The sequence below is a fragment of the Rattus norvegicus genome, chromosome 1, assembly GCF_036323735.1.
Source record: "Rattus norvegicus strain BN/NHsdMcwi chromosome 1, GRCr8, whole genome shotgun sequence".
Classification (NCBI taxonomy): Eukaryota; Metazoa; Chordata; class Mammalia; order Rodentia; family Muridae; genus Rattus; species Rattus norvegicus.
In genome coordinates this window covers 108,495,243-108,514,485 of record NC_086019.1, presented here as the reverse complement: position 1 = coordinate 108,514,485, position 19,243 = coordinate 108,495,243, and the positions used below count along the sequence as shown (strand labels likewise).

Genomic DNA, 19,243 nt, shown 5'->3' with positions numbered 1-19,243 from the left:
GGTGGCCAGGGCCATCTTACAGGCATGAGGACCTAGTTTTCCTATCATCCCTTCCCAGACCACATCTCTTACATTCTTCATAGCTATTCATAGCTGTGCCCAGTGTAGCTCACAGAGAGTTGGCTCATCTGGTCACCTGGTCATCATCACGGTCCTACCAGATGCCCTCTCTTCCTTTATGCTCACCAGTCAAGATAGGTGAGCAAATGCCTACTCTAGAGTTCTTCCCTCAATCTCCTGAATATGGAGACCATCTAAGAACTAACACTCCTCTCTCCTACCCACAACCTTCACTCCCCTTCTTCCCAAACGACTGAAGTGTCCCTTCTCATACAAACTCTTTTTTGAGTCCACAAGAAAGAAAAAGACCAAATATAACCAAGTTTAGGGAACAGCTGCAACCACTTACCAAGTTAATAACTTCCTACAAAACCAGGATAAGGACTACAGAGAAAAAGAGAGCTACTGTGTCAAATGGAGAACAAGGGGAAGTCTCCTGAGTAAAGCACTAGGAAAGAGAGTCTGGAGAGAGATGGTCGGGGACTCTCTTTATAACTTCAGTGGCCGTGGCTTTGTTGATGGAGAATAAGTCCCATGGGAGGGACTGAGTCATGTCCTGACTTGTAGAGTTTGTATGAGAAGGTGTTTTTGTTTTTGTTTTTGTTTGTTTGTTTGGTTTTTGTTTATTTTTGGTATGGAATAGAGTTTATTCAGGGCATGGGGAGGGGAGCTGAGAGGGTAGTAGAGACAGAGAAAGACAGAGAGGTTAAAAATAGACTAAGTCTGACACCTTGGATTTTTTTTTCTGTTAAAAAAATAATGCATTCCTTTTCTCTTGACCTTAATTATTTTATGGATCCCTTGTCTTTAGAAGAATATCAAATTTCCCAAAAATTTTCATAGGTTGTGCATATATAAAACATTTATATAAATTTCCCCCAAACCACAGCACAAATGGACAAAATAATATGGATGGTGAGGTTCTGTAACTTTCAACACCCCCGTCCTTTCAGATCTTGCTTAGACGCTGCTACATCTTTACAAGTGACTTGGGTGCTCTAAACGAACAGCTTAACCTTTGTCAGAACGAGAATTTAACCAGTACCCACCCATAAAAATGCTTCAAAATCGTGCGTATGGGTGTGTATATGCATCTATGCTTGGGCATGTGCACATAAGTGCAAGTGCCCATGGGGACCAGAGGAGGGCATCAGATCCGGAACTAGAGTTACAACTACAGCCAGTTGTAAGCTGTTTGACCCAGGTGCTGGAAACCTATCCCGGGTTCTCTGCAAGGGCAGTATACGCTCTGACCACTGATCCATCTCCCCAGCCTCCCATCAAAAGGTTTGTTGTTGTTTAATCTACATCCTGAACTAGAGACAAAACATTAATCATCTAGAATCCAGTGCAGTAGTATCTGAAATCACTTTCTGGGAGCTAAAAGCATCTGTCTGAGATTATATATATATAATATATATTCATTCTATCTTCTATCTGTCCACCCATTTATCCATTTGTCACCATCTACCTAATATCTATCCTCTTTGAATCATCTGGCATTGAATATTCTGTTATCTCTATTAATTATCTCTCACCATCCTGTCTATATCTATCTGCCATTGTCATCTACTTGTCATTCCTATAATCTATCATCTCCATCTTCTATCTTCTAAGGAAGGAAGACTCATAATTTGCCGACAGTTCATTGCTTTTGTGCACATATGGCTTAGCTGAGAAGAGGATATATCGGGGGCAAGATGAGCAAATATACATTTTAGAAAAGGGCTTCCCGATTCCTCTGGAGAAAAAAGGCCTGATTTGAATGTCATTAACATAGCTGGCCTCCAGGTCTTCTAAAATGGCCTTTCATTTCCATGTGAATATTGAAATCGTCCTGGATGGGGAGGGTGACAGACCTCTTTGCCTGCATTTCAGCTAATTTATATGCTCCCCAATGGAGGTCATATCGATATGAGGCCCTGTCTCTGTCAGCTTTGTGGGTCCCTTAACCTGAGAACCCTGAAACCCATTGAGAGCTATTCATACTTGGCAGATTGATTTCTTCAGTCATTTTGTCATAGTAACTGACAATTCACTGCCATCCAAGTGTATCTGGGTGCACAATGCCTACATAAATACCACTGGCAATTCTGCGCATATCCCTTTGTAGAAAAGGGATATGCACTTACTTCTGCCACTTGACTTTCTATAGCTATGTGGCAGAAGATCATTTCCACTGGAGCCATACAGCTGACAGACCCAGCAGGGCTTGTTGCAAAGAAGCACAAAGTTCAGAACCCCCACGAGGACAGAATGAGATGAATCAAAACTTCAAACAGGTTCGTCTGCAAGAAGAGACAGGAGGGTAAGGGGGGCACACAAAGACTCCCAGGACAGCCAGGTGCAGCCCAAGCCCTAACGCCATCCGGGAGAGTTCAGGGTCTGGAAATAAAAGATTGTTGGTTCTCATGCATAACAATCATGCAAGGACAAAAGTCAGTGGCGCTCCTTAATCACGTCAGTCTGAAAGGTGCACAGAGCCCTTCAGCAACCCAGCAGCAGGTGGGGATCTCCATTCCAGTGCCAAAACTTCTGTTGGGTTGAGCTCTGCTGAGGGATCTTCCTGATTGCCCTTCAGTTTCCAGGACTTCTCTACCTCCTGTCCCCTCATGCCCATACAGAAGCTGTGCACTTCACTGTCTCTTATCACAAAGAACTGTGTGAAAAATCAACTCCCAGTCAGAGTCAGCCTTGATCATCATGGACAAGAGAGAGAGAGATCTTGATTTTACTGGTCCAGCCTGAGCAAGAATGAGCCAATGAAGGGGCTGACCACAGCACATGCCACAGAAGATATTCAATGATGTAGCGGTACCCACAAACTCATTCAAGCTGTACTTGAATGGAGAGTCACTCACAATTGGTGCGGCCTGGCAGAGGAGCGAGGATGTCAGCAGTGGACGCTACCGGATTGGCTACCTTGAGTTACCAGTTCATCTAAGTCCTTCAGTGTTTCAACTCAGTGTCACCATGTGTAAAATGTGGATATAAAGACACCCATGTTACGGGGTGGCCTTGGGATGAAATGAGGCAACACAATCTTTCCCGAGTGCCTTCTTGCATATGCCTCGTGAGACTGGGAAATGAAAGGTTTGGGCGGGGAAGGGTCCATGTATCTGCTCTGGATGTATTCAGTTATATAGGAGAGTTCCTTCCACATGAGATTCAGCTCTGCAGCTGGGCCAGCCAAAGACAGGATGGTCTCCCCGAGCAAACGGCTCTTGAGAGCTGAAGGAAACAGAGATTCCCAAGCCTTCCAGCAGGGTGGGGGCATCCCACATTGGAAACAGTCCAGGTGAGTGACAAAGAGGGAGACGGTGGCAGTGTGCTCATTGTTGCTGGAGTGACACAGGGAAGCACAATAGATAGAAGATGCTACTGACCAGTAGCAGGACCCAGTTGCTCCAAGCTATGCGATGGCAGTCTCAGGAGTTTGTGGGTACCGCTACATCATTGAATATCTTCTGTGGCATGTGCTGTGGTCAGCCCCTTCGTTGGCTTATTCTCACTCAGGCTGGACCAGTAAAATCAAGATCTCTCTCTCTCTTGTCCATGATGATCAAGGCTGACTCTGACTGGGAGTTGATTTTTTCCACACAGTTCTTTGTGATAAGAGACAGTGAAGTGCACAGCTTCTGTATGGGCATGAGGGGACAGGAGGTAGAGAAGTCCTGGAAACTGTCTAATGGGATGTCAGAGGTGTGGATCTTCCTCTGGCTTCTTTGTCCTCAGCACCTTGCTGCCTCTCAGTGTGTGTGAACCACTTCTGTAGAGCCTGTGTGTGGAGCCCACGAGGCTTGAGGGGTGTTTCACTTTGACATATTTGAGTACTATCCTCCCCGCCTCACAGGGTGCTGAAAGAGCCCAAGCTGTAGGAGGGACCCCAAGTCCCCAGACTGAAGATAAGAGGAACACCCATTACTTCTGAGACCTGTGGAGAAGAATCAGGGTGCCGGGTGTAAAGAAGATAAATCACAGATATCCTGCTGTCTGGCACTTAGGTCTCACCCATTCTATGGCCTTGGGGAAAATCACATGGCCTCTATGCGCTTCAGGACTGTCATTCAAGACATGGGAATGACCTCAGGACACCTGCCCTGGTCCCATTAAAGTGTGTGGTTGGCGGTCTGCTGCAGCATAACAGCGGTCCCAGAACATTGTCACAATACCATCTATGCTACCCTGGAATCTGCAGTGTGAACGGCACTCCCAATGACAGTTTACCCCAGCTGCATGTGGTATCAGTTGGGGGTGTTGAAAGGCCACGAAAGTCTGGATGTGGTGACACTCATCCCAGCACTCAGGGGACAGAGGCTGAAGGGGAGATAGATAGCCTACATAATTAGTAAAAGCTCTTCTCAGAAGCAATGGGAAATTAAAGACATACCCCAGTGCCAGGGGTGAGATATCTCCTTCTGCATTGACTGTAAGGAAGCCCCAGAGGTCTCAGAAAATGCAGGCTTTTCTATTCCTTTTGTATGCTCACCAAACAAGGGGATCAGACTGTGATGCTGACACCCACCATATACCTGTATTACGTCTTGTTGAGAAATCGAACTAGAACTGGGCTGGAAGCTTCCTCCCCACTGGATAGTTTATATACTGACAGAAGAACTTCTGGGAGAGAAAGACATCATCAGTAGTCTTAACCAAATAAGAATCCTATGAGGTACAATGCCAACCTGCAAGGCAAGATGAGCCCATTTGTGTAATAACGGCAACAGTTATGGATGTAACCAACGTTCTCTGATTGGATTTGAGACCTACTTCACAGGAGGGAATCCATGTCTGGTACTGTAAACTCAGTCAAAAAATTCATGGTGGGTGTCATAGTTACTTTTCTATTGCTGTAATAAGACATTCATACCAAGACAACTTACAGAAGAAAGGGTTTGTTTTGGAACTTACAGTTTCAGAGGGTAAGTCCGTGGCCATCACAGTGGGAGAATGGCAGCAGGCAGGTACAGTGCTGGAATAGCAGCTGAGCATTCCAATCTAACACAAGGTAGAGAAAGACACTAGGAATCACGGGAGTCTTTGAAACCTCAAAGCCCACTTCCAGTAACTCATTTCCTCCAACCAGGCCACACCTCCTAATCCTTCCCAAACACTTTTACCAACTGAGGATCCAGCATTCAAATAGATTAGTCACTGTTACTCGAACCATCCCAGTGGAGGAGGTCACAGGCCCTGGAGGAGAATGTGATACTGTTTTATTAGGCTAAACTGGCACAGCCTCAAACTGTCTTCTAAATGTTTATTCTTGTACACATAGACAAATGCTACTCTTGGCCTTAATCGGTGAACAAGAAGGAGTGCAAAGACTCTTGGCTCTACAGTGAGACAAGAATACATGATTGAGCTGCAAAATGCCAGCTTCCTTCCAAGACCCAGTCAATGCAATCACAGATTCACAGCAGCCATGGGTGACTGCGCTGGGTCTGCACAAGAAGGAGCGTGTCCACAGCCAGGCATGGATGCAAGAGGTACCCAGTGGTTTCTCCCCATCACTGCTGAACCGTTTCCTACTGATAATCTCAGGGAGAGAAGGGGCCAGTGCCTTCAATTCTGTGGCCATTGACCTAGCTTGGTTCATTAGGTTCAGACTTAAACCGTTTTGATTGTTTGTTTTTAATTTTAAATAGTTATGAGGGCTGGAGAGAGGGCTCAGTGGTTAAGAGCACTGTCTGTTCTTCAGAGATCCTGAGTTCCAGCAACCACATGATGGCTCACAATCATCTGTAATGAGATCTGATGCCTTCTTCTGGCATGAAGGTGCCCATGAAGATAGAACACTCAGATATATAAAATAAATACACAAAGTCTTAAAAAATGTTTTTTTTTTTTTGGAGCTGGGGACCGAACCCAGGGCCTTGCGCTTGCTAGGCAAGCGCTCTACCACTGAGCTAAATCCCCAACTCTAAAAAAATGGTTTTTAAGTGCAAAAAAATTAATTTAGTTCTTTGACAGACATTGTGTGTGTGTGTGTGTGTGTGTGTGTGTGTGTGTGTGTGTGTGTAAATATAGATGTATAAAATATATTCTGGTCACTCTCTCCTCCACATCCTCTCACCTTCTTCTCATCCCTATCATCCCGCCCCTCACCAATCCCTTTCTCAGATATATAACCTTTGGATTGATACTATCCTTTGGAGCCTGGTCCTGGGGAGGGGTTACTGGCAGGAGCCAGGTGGCACCAAGGCAGTCACACTGGAAAGATTTTATGCAGTACAAGAGATGGTTTCCAAATAGCAGCAGAGCCCCATAGTCCCCAGAATTACACTCTAGCACAGCAGTTTCAGACCTGTGGGTCATGATCCCTTTGGAGGTTGTATATTAGACATCCTGCATATCAGATATGTACATTATGATTCATAAAAGTAGCCAAATTGCAGCTATGAAGTGCCAACAAAACAATTTTATAGTGGGAGAGGGGGTCACCGCAGCAAGAGGAGCTGTGTTAAAGGGTCACAGCTTTATGGAGGTTGAGAACTACCTCCTTTCTACCCCAAGCAGTCTGCAGTTAGGGCAGAAATACATATAAATGGCTGGGAAGGGTGGTTGAATTACCAGGCGAGAGTCCAGTGACACGGCTGCCCCTCCTCCTAAGAGAGAAGGTCAACAGTCCGCAGGCCTCTCAAAAGTAGGCACAGATGATCTGAGGGAGACTGACAGTGTGACTCAGAGAGTAGCACTGTACACCACGTGCTCCATTACACCCCAGCAGAACGAGGCTATACTCGCATAGAGGCGCATACTTAAGGACTAAGGGTGCTGAGCCCCCCCACGATACTCAAAGAGAACCAGGCCCTGCTTTGCAAGTTCTTACCAACTAAGGTACTGAATCAAATCAGGCCCCAAACGGTGAGTTTTCTAAAGTCAAACTACTTTATCAATACTGGCAACAGACCTGGAATTCTCTTCACAAACACCCAGAGCTCAGAACAGGAGCCATGCATTTCTGAAACTACTGCATTGCCTGAACCAAAAGCGACGTCTCACCGGGGGATGCTCTGCCCCTTTCTGAGCCATGAGAGTCAAGGACTCAGGCCATGAACAACCGAGAGGAAAAAGTGTTGTCCCTGCTGCCTCTGAGAGTCACTCACACCAGGACAGACAAGCCTCCCCCCAGCTCCAGCCCTCCTGGATCCAGAAAACAGCTCTGGGAGCCGCAGAGGGAGGGGCTTTCCTTCTTTACCATCCACACATTCTTCTCTCCAATGATTTTAAACCTTCTCTTGTCCAAATCCCAGCAGAAGAAAATCAAGAGTAACCACTCTCAGAGTTGCCACTATTATGCAAATCAAGACTAATCAAGCCACGCTGCTGTGAGAATTAGTTTATATTTGAATCTAGTGAGGCCTGGATACTCTCGGTAACTGGACCTCGGGCCAAAGCCCTCAGCTAGGTAGCACCTCACATTATTCCTTTGACGAGATGTGAACTGACATACATGCCATGGCTCCCTTTCAATCCGATTACCCCGTTACCCCACATCAATGCTACCCCAGCCATCAGGCTCTGGCGTCCCTCCTTTCATGGGCTGCAAGAACAAGGGACAACCTCTGCTTGATAACAAGCACCCACGCTGCCACCTCGTACCCCCACTCTTAACCCATCATCCCTGCTCAATGGGCTCTATTCGACAAGGTATTTTATTTTGTTTGTAGAAATCAAGGACTCAAAAACAGCGCGAAATCAAGCCTGGCCCAGACTGCAAATTCAAAGCTGCCCTTTCATACAGTGACCAAGGGCCTCTTGGCAGCAAGGCCCCTGTAGTAGCCACCCCTTTAACAGACAGCTTGCCCTCCGCTTCAACGGCCTCCCTAGCGTCTTAGGAACTCTTTTCAAACACACACACACACACACACACACACACACACACACACACACACACACACACACACATACACACACACAGTAGCAAAACAGGTTTCCCCAAGCTCATGTGACCTGAAACTCCATCAGAATGAATCTATGTTTTAAGCCTTACCTTTGTGCTAAACTCATGTTGACAACCACTGAATTCTTTCCTTTTGCTCTACATGGGGAGGGGATGGGTGGCGGGGTGCGGGGAGGAGACTCTCGAAACTGTGTGTCCTAGAAGCTTGGGGAAACACTCCTCCAGGTGTCCTGTCTAGATAAACACACATTTTCTGAAGCCCCTCCCCTGGTAATTAGATTAACGGGCAGCATGTGAGCAGCAGCCCTTCATGCTTTACGCCATTACAGCGTAGAACTAGTGCAGAGGATCTTGAATGGGGCCAGACAAATAAACTATGCACCCACGAGTTGCATGAGAGAGAAAATGGAAATGAGAATGAACACAGCACTGGCTTTCTTTTGTAACACCAACACCAGGTCCATGTAGATTTGGTTCTGTTGGGGTAAGTTTCAGGAGCTACATACAAGCTCCTTCTGTGGCTGCCTTGGTGGTGGTGGGGTCAGCTTTGGAGCAAACTGGAGAAGCCATGAGTCTCCTCCAGGCTCTGATGCTGCTGGGTACAGTGGGCATGGAGAGAGCATGTCATGACCCCATATATGGCTGAATGCCTTCTACAGACATGGCCCCCGGAAGATCCTGGATTTAAAAATCATTGAAGTGATTTTAGCTAGATAGTAGTAGACGCTAAGTGCTTTTGTTTTTGTTTTCGTTTTTGCTTTTGCTTTTGCTTTGTTTTGAGACAGGATTTCTCTATGTAGCGCTGGCTTTTCTGGAACTGTCCATACAGACCAGGCTGGCCTCGAACTCACTGAGATTCACTTGCCTCTGCCTCCCAAGTGCTAGGATTAAAGGTATGTGCCACCTACGATCAAAAACTCAGGTGACAGCAGATGCTGGTAAGGATGTGGAGAAAGAGGAACACTCCTTCATTGTTGGTAAGATTGCAAGTTGGTACAGCCACTCTGAATATCAGTCTGGTAGTTCCTCAGAAAATTGGACATAGTATTACCTGAGGACCCAGCTATACCACTCCTGGGCATAAACCCAAAAGACGTCCTAACATATAACAAGGACACATGCTCTACTATGTTCTTAGCAGCCTTGTTTATAATAGCCAGATGCTGGAAAGAACCCAGATGTCCCTCAACAGAGGAAATGATACAGAAAATGTGGTATATTTACAGAATGGAATACTACTCGGCTATTAAAAACAATTACTTCATGAAATTCTTAGGCAAATGGATGGAACTTGAAAATACCATCCTGAGTGAGGTAACCCAATCACAAAAGAACACACATGGCAGGCACTCACTGATAAGTGGATATTAGCCCAAAAGCTCAGATTACCTAAGATACAATCCATGGACCACATGAAGCTCAAGAGGAAGGAAGACCAAAGTGTGGATGCTTCAGACCATCTTAGAAAGGGGAACAGAAATACTCACAGGAGGAAATATGGAGACAAAGTTTGGAGCAAAAACTGAAGGAAAGGCTATCCAGACACTGCTCCACCTGGGGTATCCATTCCATATACAGATACCAAACCCAGACAATATTGTGGACGCCAAGAAGTGCTTGCTGACGAGAACCTGATATAGCTGTCTCCTGAGAGGCTCTGCCAGAGCCTGACGAATACAGAGGTGGATGCTTGCAGCCAACCATTGAATTGAGAACTGGGTCCCCAGTGGAAGCGTTAGAGAAAGGACTGAGGTAGCTGAAGGGGTTTGCAACGCCATAAGAAGAACAACAATATCAACCAACCAGAGCTCATAGGTACTAAACCACCATCCCAAGAGAACACAGGGATGGACCTTTGGCTCCATCTGCCTCCATCTGTGGATGGCCTTGTCCGGCATCAGTGGGAGGAGAGGCCCTTGGTCCTGTCAAGGCTCGACGCCCCAGTGTAGGGGAATGTCAGGGCAGGGAGGTGGGAGTGGATGGGTGGGGGAGCGCCCTCACAGAAGCAGGGGGATCAGGGATGGAATAGCGAGTTTCTGGAGGGGAAACCAGGAAAGGGGATAACATTTAAAATGTAAACAAGAAAGGAAGGAAGAAAGAAAGAAAAATGGATGCCATCATGCCCAGCCTGATGCTAACCTCTCATGAACGCACTCATGCAATGCACACACATAAACACACACACACATAAACACACACACACACACACACACACACACACAAGGAAAGTTATGAGTGGACTGATGGTCTTTACATTCGTTGTACTTTCTAAAATGACTTTGACAATACAGGTATACAATGTATTATGCAATGTAGTATGATCATGTCAGTTCCATCCCTCTCACCCCTGCCAGCCCTTCTTCCCAATGATTCCCCACTTCTACTGTGGCATCTGTCTGTGTGAGTGTCTCTTTGTGTGTGCAGGTCTTACTTAGCGAAGTGTCTGCTTTACCCATTGCTGTACAGCAAACACAGGCTTTCTCTGACCAAGGCAGACAACCACTTTCTCCCCTCCTCCTTTTCTTTCTGTTAACACAGGGACTTCCCCTGCATATGCAGTTAACTATTTAGGGTCTGGGATGTAGCTCAGTTGGTAGGGTACTTGCCCAGCATGCAGGAAGCTCTAGGTCCCGTTCCCAGCGCTGTATAAAACCAGGCCTGGTGACAATGACCTGTAACACAAACACTCAAAAACTGGAGGCAGGAGGATCAAAACGTCAAGTTCATTCTTGGCTACACAGCAAGTTCAATCCTGGGATATAGGAGACCCTGTCTAATAAGTTTACAAAATAAAAAAAGAAAAAATTGACTGTTTAAAAATAGAAGAGGCGGGCTGGGGATTTAGCTCAGTGGTAGAGCGCTTACCTAGGAAGCGCAAGGCCCTGGGTTCGGTCCCCAGCTCCGAAAAAAAGAACCAAAAAAAAAAAAAAAATAGAAGAGGCTTCTAGCAAACAGATCTACTTAAGAGCAGGATTCCTGGACTGGAGAGATGGCTCAGAGGTTAAGAGCACTGTCTGTTCTTCCTAAAGGTCCTGAGTTCAATTCCCAGCAACCACATGGTGGCTCATAACCATCTGTAATGGGATCTGATGCCCTCTTCTGGCCTTCAAGCCAGAATGCAGGCAGAATGGTGTATACATAATAACTAAGTAAATCTTAAATTTAAAAGAAAGAAAGAAAGAAAGAAAGAGAGAAAGAAAAAGAAAAGAAGGGAATTCCCTTTACTGAAATTTTGGCCTTGCTGTCTTTGAACAACTGTCTAAAATTCAGTGCTTTCTATGATTCAGGTACAGACTGGCTCCCACGAGTTGTTTTGCTGTGATGACAGGCTCTCCGTGGCATCGGGATCCCTCACTCTGTGGCCGGGCATCCACAGGGGCCTTATTCTCAGCACCCTGAACCGTACTCTTTGTGTCTGCACTAACCACTACACCGAAATTTAAAAAAAAAAATCCTTCAACCTTCAAACTATGGATGAAAACACAAGTACTTAGAAAGACATTTGACAGCATGTCCATTTATGGCACACACATCTATACTAACCTCCTGCTCTAGGCTCAGGGGGAAAAGGGACAGAAAGAATGAAAGCCAGAGGATGGAGGAATGCTGTGAAATGCTGTTTTTGAATGTAAGAAGGCTGGCACCCACACAGATGGGCACCCATGAAGCCCAAGGGTAGTGGCACTATTAGGAGATATGGCCTTGTTGAAATAGGTGTGGCCATGTTGGAGGAAGTGCATTACTGCATAGGCAGGCTTTGAGGGCTACTAGTTCTCAAGCCCCACCCAGTGGGGGAAGAGAGAGCCTCCTGGCTGCCTGTGGTATCAAGTCTCTTCCTGGCTGCCTTCTGATCGAGATGTAGAACTCTCAGCTCCCCCAGCACCATGTCCGCCTGCATGCTGCCATACTTCCCACTATAATGATACTGGACAGAACTTCTGAAAGCGTAAGGTAGCCCTCATTAAATGTTTGCCTTTACCAGAGTTGCTTTGGTCATGGTGTTTCTTCACAGCAATGAAACCCTAACTAAGGCAGTTACCTATGTCCCAGTGGATGATGTTGCCTCCTTGGGCATGTGGGTTGTACTAACTACACTCCGTGGTTTCAATAATAACAACCAAAAAGCTTTTAAAGGAGAACATGAGATTGGAATGGACATGTGGTGGGGATCAATCTGATTAAGACACATCGTGTGCTTGTATGAAATTTTCAAAGAATTATAAAGACAAGTTGTTTCCCTCCAACTCCTTTCTTCACTTGTAGGGGCCACAGGAATTTTCCCCTCCAACCCTACCTCTCCTCAATCCTGCCCTCAAAGGTAACATCCAGGGAGCCTGAGTTCACCAGCCTAGAGGGAGCTGCCTTCCTCCCTCCCCTAATACTGTCACCTTCCACTGGTGGACAAACTTCCCAGGCTACCCCAAGTGACCCTGGCTCCCTAAATTCCCAGACTGACCTCTTGTCTTCACCATCTTGTTCTCGGAACCTTCCTGGGTCACCTGCCTGCTCAGAACCAGAATTGCCCCAAATGCTGATCGTGATCCCCTCTACCATAATGGCTCTTAGGTTAGCCACTAGGACCCAGTTGAGGGTATTTGTAGGTTTTGGTGACAGCATCATGAGAAAGGGGTGCTCATATGCAGATCATAGAAGCACATGACGCTGAGAATCATCCTACCATACACCACCTCAAATGCACAACACCCATTTCTGTAAAAAGAGCAGGTGCTGAGGTCATAGTGGGAAAGAGGTGGGTAAATACCTACGCACTGAAACGGACACCTGGGACCCTGCACACACTCAGTGAATGTTTGCATCATCATCAGAAGACCCAGCATTCCATCATTCAAACTTTTGTGTTTAAAAGCTAGCTCTACCTTGTCATGTTAGCTTAAGAGTGTCTTGACTCTTAATCCCTGCAGGATGTCGAGGCATTAAGAATTTCTCTTCCAGATTCAGGTGGGAAGGAAGCTCCCTTTGCCGCTGTTCTTGCCTTCTGTTTTGGATGCCGTCACTCGAAGAAGTGATGGCTGGAACTACTGCAGCCTCATGACAGCGAGCTCCAGAGAATATGTGCTGAACAGGGTGAACTAAACACACACACACACACACACACACACACACACACACACACACATGCACGCACATCTTTCATGGACATCACATACAGATGTAGATGGGGAGTCATTGCTAAGACTAAGTCTTATGTATGTAATTATGTGAATCAACTAAGAAGTCTCCAGAAGACAGTCATCTGCTAGAGCCAGAGGGTCAAAGGGAAACAGGAAGACATAATGGACATAAAACAGGGAGAGATCAAGAAGGACAAATATAAGCAGGAGTCTTGTGGGATAGGCTAAAACTCACATCAGTCCTTGGTACTTCTGACATCATTGTGATGAATTACTTGCAAAAGCCCAAGTCCTTCTTCATGGAGTTAACAATGCACCCCTGGCCCAGAAGCCGAAGGGTCTGGGGAGGATGGAGGGCCAGCAGGTAGACTAAGCAGTTGACAAAACTAAGGGATACAAAGACTAAACAGCTGGGCTTAGGTATGGACACAGTATAACACACACACACACACACACACACACACACACACATACACACACACACAAAGATCACATACATAGATGAAATACTTACACATAGATAATATAAGTATGAAAAAACACAAGTCAACAGAAAGCAAGTGGTGAGAATGTAGCATTTCAGCTCTGGTTTGAAGGAAGAGATGTTTTTAACAGAAGAAAGCAAACAGAGGGCAGAACAAATGTGAAGACGGCCTGTGAAGAGAGCACCTGACACCTGAGTGGCAGGAATTTAAGGGAAGGGATAGTCCATGGCCAGCATTGCTATGTCACTCCAACAGGAGGATGCCAGGGCAAGGTGACCCATTAGAAGCTTCTGATGTGTGATTCCATCGATAAGTTGGAGCGATGAAGAACAGACTAGACTACAGCCCAAAGAGACACAGAGAAGAAAAGCACCAAGGCAGCTGAAAGGCATGGGGGAAAAGAAAGGCTGCTCAGGAAGAAACAGGGAGTGATTCCAGCCTACCCTCCCCCAGTGGGGAGGATAAGCCAAACCCACAACCACAGAGGGTGATACTGTAACAATTTGCCTCATTCTCACTGAATGCTCCTGGGGTGCAGGCACTCAAGAAAAGGCTGCCCAACTAAGAAGACCCCCCCCAAATAAATGGGAACAGACACCCATCTCAATCATGCATAACCCACCATTTAGAAAGGAGAAACGTGAAGAGAGAAGCAAGGTGGCTCCCCTAAACAGCTCGCCCATAGCTAAACCCAAGGATTCTGAGAAGCTGGAACATCAGACAAAGAATTCAAAAGTCTATCATTTTAAAATGATTAATGATCTTAGAGAGGATTCTGAAGTGGACATTTCTGGTTTCTTTGGAGACTCGGGTTATGATGTTTCCCTGGGGCAGACAGGTAAAAGAATGTTTTTGCTAAGGCAGACATGTGAAAGACCGTTTTCTGAAGCAGGCACAGGCGAAAGGATGTTTTGCTGTAGCAAACACGTGAAAGGATGCAGGCGGGAGCTCGAGCATCGGTTTGCTTTACTCCACCTTGCTATTCTTTGCTGACGACGCGTGCATGACTTGGTTCGCCTTACACGACATTGCTGAGCTTCGCTTGTGTTAACTTCGTGGAGAGAAACTCACTAAAGGATTTGTGAGATTGCTGCTGCTTCTTGCCACTTCTGCAGACAAAAGGTGATTTGGTGAGCCTCAAGGTTTCTTCTGGATTGAACTGCCTTACCGATTCGTGCGTGGTGTCTGCCAAATCGACTGTACTGCAGCTGCTGATTCGTGTTTGGTGTTTTCTAGTGGACTGAAATGAGAACAATTAAGATTAGAATCACCCCCAAAGAACTATTTCTGAACAGGTGTACTCCCCCCCCCCATATCCTAATAGCCTTTCCACCCCACTACCTCTGGTGGGTAGTGGGCTAGAGATGAGGTTGAATCCTTAGCAAAGGAAAACATATAACCACAGGATTCAACTGAACCAACGGATGAAACGGAGTCAATTCTAGGTATGGACAATCTGGGCACTATGGAGCCTGCCTGTAGTCGGACGCTGTGGCAGGAGGGATGTGAACTTGAGCTCAGCCCTGGCTACTAGTAAGACTCTGTCTTAAAGGGTCTGGATGAGAAATGTTCCAGCCTGTAAGAGAAGTTTCAGCAAAAGAGAGGGGTTTTCTAGAAAAACCCGGAGACCTGGGAAACAAAAAGCAACAACAATTGAACTAGAAACTCAACATTATTGATGTACAGACCGCCAGCTAGAAGAAAGACTACCAGCAATTGAAGACAGAGTTGGAGAACTGCTTCATTTAGATAGAAAGAAAAGCTCCAAGATGTCATGACCACAAATGAGGCCTCTGGCAAAAGCCAAGAAGCTGAACCAACAGATCTGTGTTGTAGAAGAAGGAATTTAGTGACAGAGAAAAACATGGAAAGCCTACTCAGTGGAGAGGGGGTCCCCAAATCTGGAGAAAGAAATGTAGTGGTTAGTTTTTATTGTCAACTTGACCTAACCTAAGAGTCATCCAGGAAGGGCACATCTCACTTATAAAGCTGCCCCAATTAAGTCGGCCTGTGGCAATGTCCGAGAGACCTCATCTTGTTTGGTGATTGAGGTGGGAGGGCTCTGCCCACTATAGGTGAAATCGTCCATCGGCAGATGGGTCTGGGCTGAATAAGAAAGGTGGCAGACAGTAAGCCTGTAAGCAGCATTTGCCTGTGGTCCATGATCTCCTGTCTTGATTTCCTTCCATGATGGACTGTGGCCTGCAAGCTGAAAGAAACCTTAGTCCCCCAAATTGGTTTTGGTCATAGTGTTTACCACAACAGCAAAGTAAACTAGAACAGCATCTGAGTCCTAATGTATTTAGATCCTAAAATAGATGGAACCACCAAATAACCTCTCCCCGTGGTACATGCATGCGTGCGTGGGTGGGTGCGTGCGTGCGTGCGTGGGTGGGTGTGTGGGTGGGTGGGTGCATGCGTGCGTGCGTGCGTGCGTGCGCGCGCCTGTGTATTTATATGAGTACAGGTGCCTGGAAGCCAGAAGAGTCATATCCAACCGAAACTGGAGATTCAGATGGCTGTGAGCTCCCTGACATAGGTACTGGGAATGAAATTTAGGTCTTCTGGAAGAGCAGTTAACTGCTTTTAACTGCCGATCCACTTCCCAGCCCACCTCTCCCTGTCTTAGCACTAAAGAGCCAAGCGTATAGAACAGAGAGAATGCCCACGGCTGCAGAAAATGTGCTGAGTTACAAAGACAAACCTGACAGAATGACAGCAGACCCGTCAGCGGCGGTGTCCACGGCCAAGATGGCTGAACATTCCACACTTCAGAATAAAATAACTGCAACCAAGACTACTCTATCCGGCAAATCTGCCTTTTAGGACCGAAGGAGAAACAAAGACCCTCCACGATAATCATCAAGTGAGATGACTGATCCATGAAGTCTAAGAACAGCACAGCAGAAGACACTTAATGGCTTCTGCACACAGAAGTAAGTCCGCACACGGGCATGGGTGCTGGAGAAAGGATGCATCTCAAAGAGAAGGAGGTGGGAAGGACCGATCATCACTAACTCAGCCAGCATCAAAGATGGAGATGGGAAACCCGCACACATCTAAGTATTAGCTGCAAACATCCGTGGTTTTTTCTCCACAACCAAAAGACCCAGATTGCCAGAACGGATCCTAGGATAAGGTACAATACGAATAAGAATGTTTACTGACCACACTTCTGTCCTGTGATCTTCCCACGGGTACCTGCTAAGAAGACAGTAATTAGAAAGCTAATTTTCATTACAATATGAAGGACCAGTGACCTTGCCTTTAGTCCTCCCACTGGAGTCTGGACCAGACAATACTCCTGTATCTCAAAAATACAGTTTCCCATGAGAAATGAGTTGGGTGCTACTCTCTTCAGCTTCCCCTACTTGATCCTGATTCTACAACGGCCTCTCTGATTCCTGACGTTTTTATTTGTGAGGCGGGGTTGGAGGTGATGTGGGGAGAATCATTTTTTGATCATTCTTTTTATGTTGTCTCTGTTCTGTTTTTTCTTTTTTTTCTTTTAGATTTGTTTATTTTATGAGTACACTGTAGCTGTCTTCAGACACACCAGAAGAGGGCATCAGATCCCACTACAGATGGTTGTGAGCCACCATGTGGTCGCTGGGAATTGAACTCAGGACCTCTGGAAGAGCAGTCAGTGCTCTTAACCGCTGAGCCATCTCTCCAGCTCCTCTGTTCTGCTTTTTTTTTTTAAAGATTTTTCCATACATTATGTTTCGATAATGTTTTTCCCTCCCCCAACTCCTTCCAGATCCCCTCCATCTTCCTACCCACCCAACCTTTATGTTCTTGTTATCTTTCAGAAACAAACAAAGGAAAAAACAAAAACCAAGAAGCACAAGAAACTCACAAAACACAAAAAATCAAAACAAGCAAAAGACCAATAGGACAAAAAAAAAAAAAAAAATCCAAAAACAAACTGAAAGAAGCAAACAGAACCCTTGAGTTCATTTTGTGTCCGCCTGTCACTCCTAGGCACTGCGCCTGCCTGAGATGTAGTTGACAGACCCAGTGATGCTCCACTGGAGAAAACCAATTTTCCCTCCACCAACAGAGAAAAGTTACACATAGTTTCTTGCTAGAAGTTGAATCCCACGTCCACATCCCCTCTGAGCTCCAGTCTGGCTTGAACCGGTACAGGTCTCCTATGCGCTGCCCTCATCTCTGCGTGCTGATTTGCACAGCAGTCCTGTTGCGTCTGTTTCCTGGGAGTCATGCATCACCCCTGGTTCTTACGGTCTCTCTGCCTCCTCCTGCACACAGATCCCTGAGCCTTGAGGTTTGAGGGAGATCTGCCACTTAGGACCGAATGCTCCAAAGTCATACAGCTGTGGGTCTTTACAGTAACTCCCGCCCACTGCAAGAAAAAGCTTCTCTGGTGAAGGCTGGGCGAGGCACTGCTCTGTGGCTATAGCAGCATCTCTTCAGGAGTCATCTATTGCTTTGTTCTTTTGCTGACTAATAATATTGATTAACCAACTGATCCTATTAAGTTTTCCCTTAGGCCCATGACTTTTTTGTCTGTCTGTCTGTCTGTCTGTTTTTTAAATAGGGATTCATCCTGTAGTCCAGACAGGCTCCCAACTCTCAATCCTCCAGGCCCCAATGTGTCTCCAGTATGGCTATTATGGGACCTTCCTTCTATATTTTCCTTGTCGAACATTAAAGAAAAGGAGGGAAGAGGTAAGGAAACAAGAATTGGTTCCAGAAAAGAGTCTCAGGTCAGAGACAAACAAACTGTCCTCCTCGAAGGCTCTTAAATGTTGGACAGAAGTAATTTTAAAAAAAAAGATTTTAAAAACGTGTCCGTGTGTTTATGTGAATGTATGCCATATTTAGGCAGGTGCCTGAGAAGGTTGGAAGAGGACATCAGATTACCCTGGAGCTGGAGTTACAGGCAGTTGTGAGCCGACTGATGCGGGTGCTGGGGATAGAACTCTGATCCTCTTCGAGAACAAAAAGCTCTCTTAACTGCTGAGCCATACCTCAAATCCCTAGAACTGTTCTGATATTAAGATGGCAACTTGCCAAGATCCAGGCTGCTGTAGGCTCCACAACATGGGACATGGACTTCTTATGTGCAGAATGAACAAAACTGTCTTCCAGGAAAAGGGGAGGGAGGGTGGTCTCCAGGATCTATACCCAAGATGACTTCTGTTGAGATACAAAAGGGGCAGCTGGTCTGCACTCCTGAGTCCTGGGAGATCAGAGAAGGGTGAACAGATATCTGTCTCTTTCCTGTCTGTAGACAAAAGCAGCCATTTTGGTAGGGAGAGACAGCCTTCTCACCCAGCCAACTTCACCTTCACCCAAGCCTCTCTTCCCAGAATGAGGAAGAGACAGAAAATCAATAAGTCGCACTTGGGATGAGAAGGGGGGAGGGAGACTTGGAAAGAATGAAGCTGCAGTGTGATTGAAGCAATTGGAGCCCATGACAAGGGTGACTGCTAGGGAGGAGACCCTCCTTTCTTCCTGGTGGAGGAAGGGCCTAAGAATAGCTTCAACAGGGCTGAAAGGGTCAGGCTAGAACCTGAGAGTTTGTTGATCTCTGAGACCTGGGAGTGGGGAGGGCAGAAAGTGGGCCTGTGCAATCCTTCCTCAGTGGCCAATCTACAGGCTCCTAGCAGGTCTAGCTTCCCTCTTCCAGGAAC

At 46.2% G+C, this 19,243-nt stretch overlaps 1 long non-coding RNA gene across 1 annotated transcript; it reads left to right on the top strand.

Moving 5' to 3' along the window:
• The first annotated feature begins 16,045 nt into the window (after positions 1 to 16,045).
• Positions 16,046 to 18,393, top strand: LOC134484893 (uncharacterized). Its single transcript, XR_010062698.1, has 2 exons — positions 16,046 to 16,722; positions 17,396 to 18,393. It is a non-coding gene; the product is annotated as an uncharacterized LOC134484893 (long non-coding RNA).
• The last annotated feature ends 850 nt before the right edge of the window (positions 18,394 to 19,243 follow it).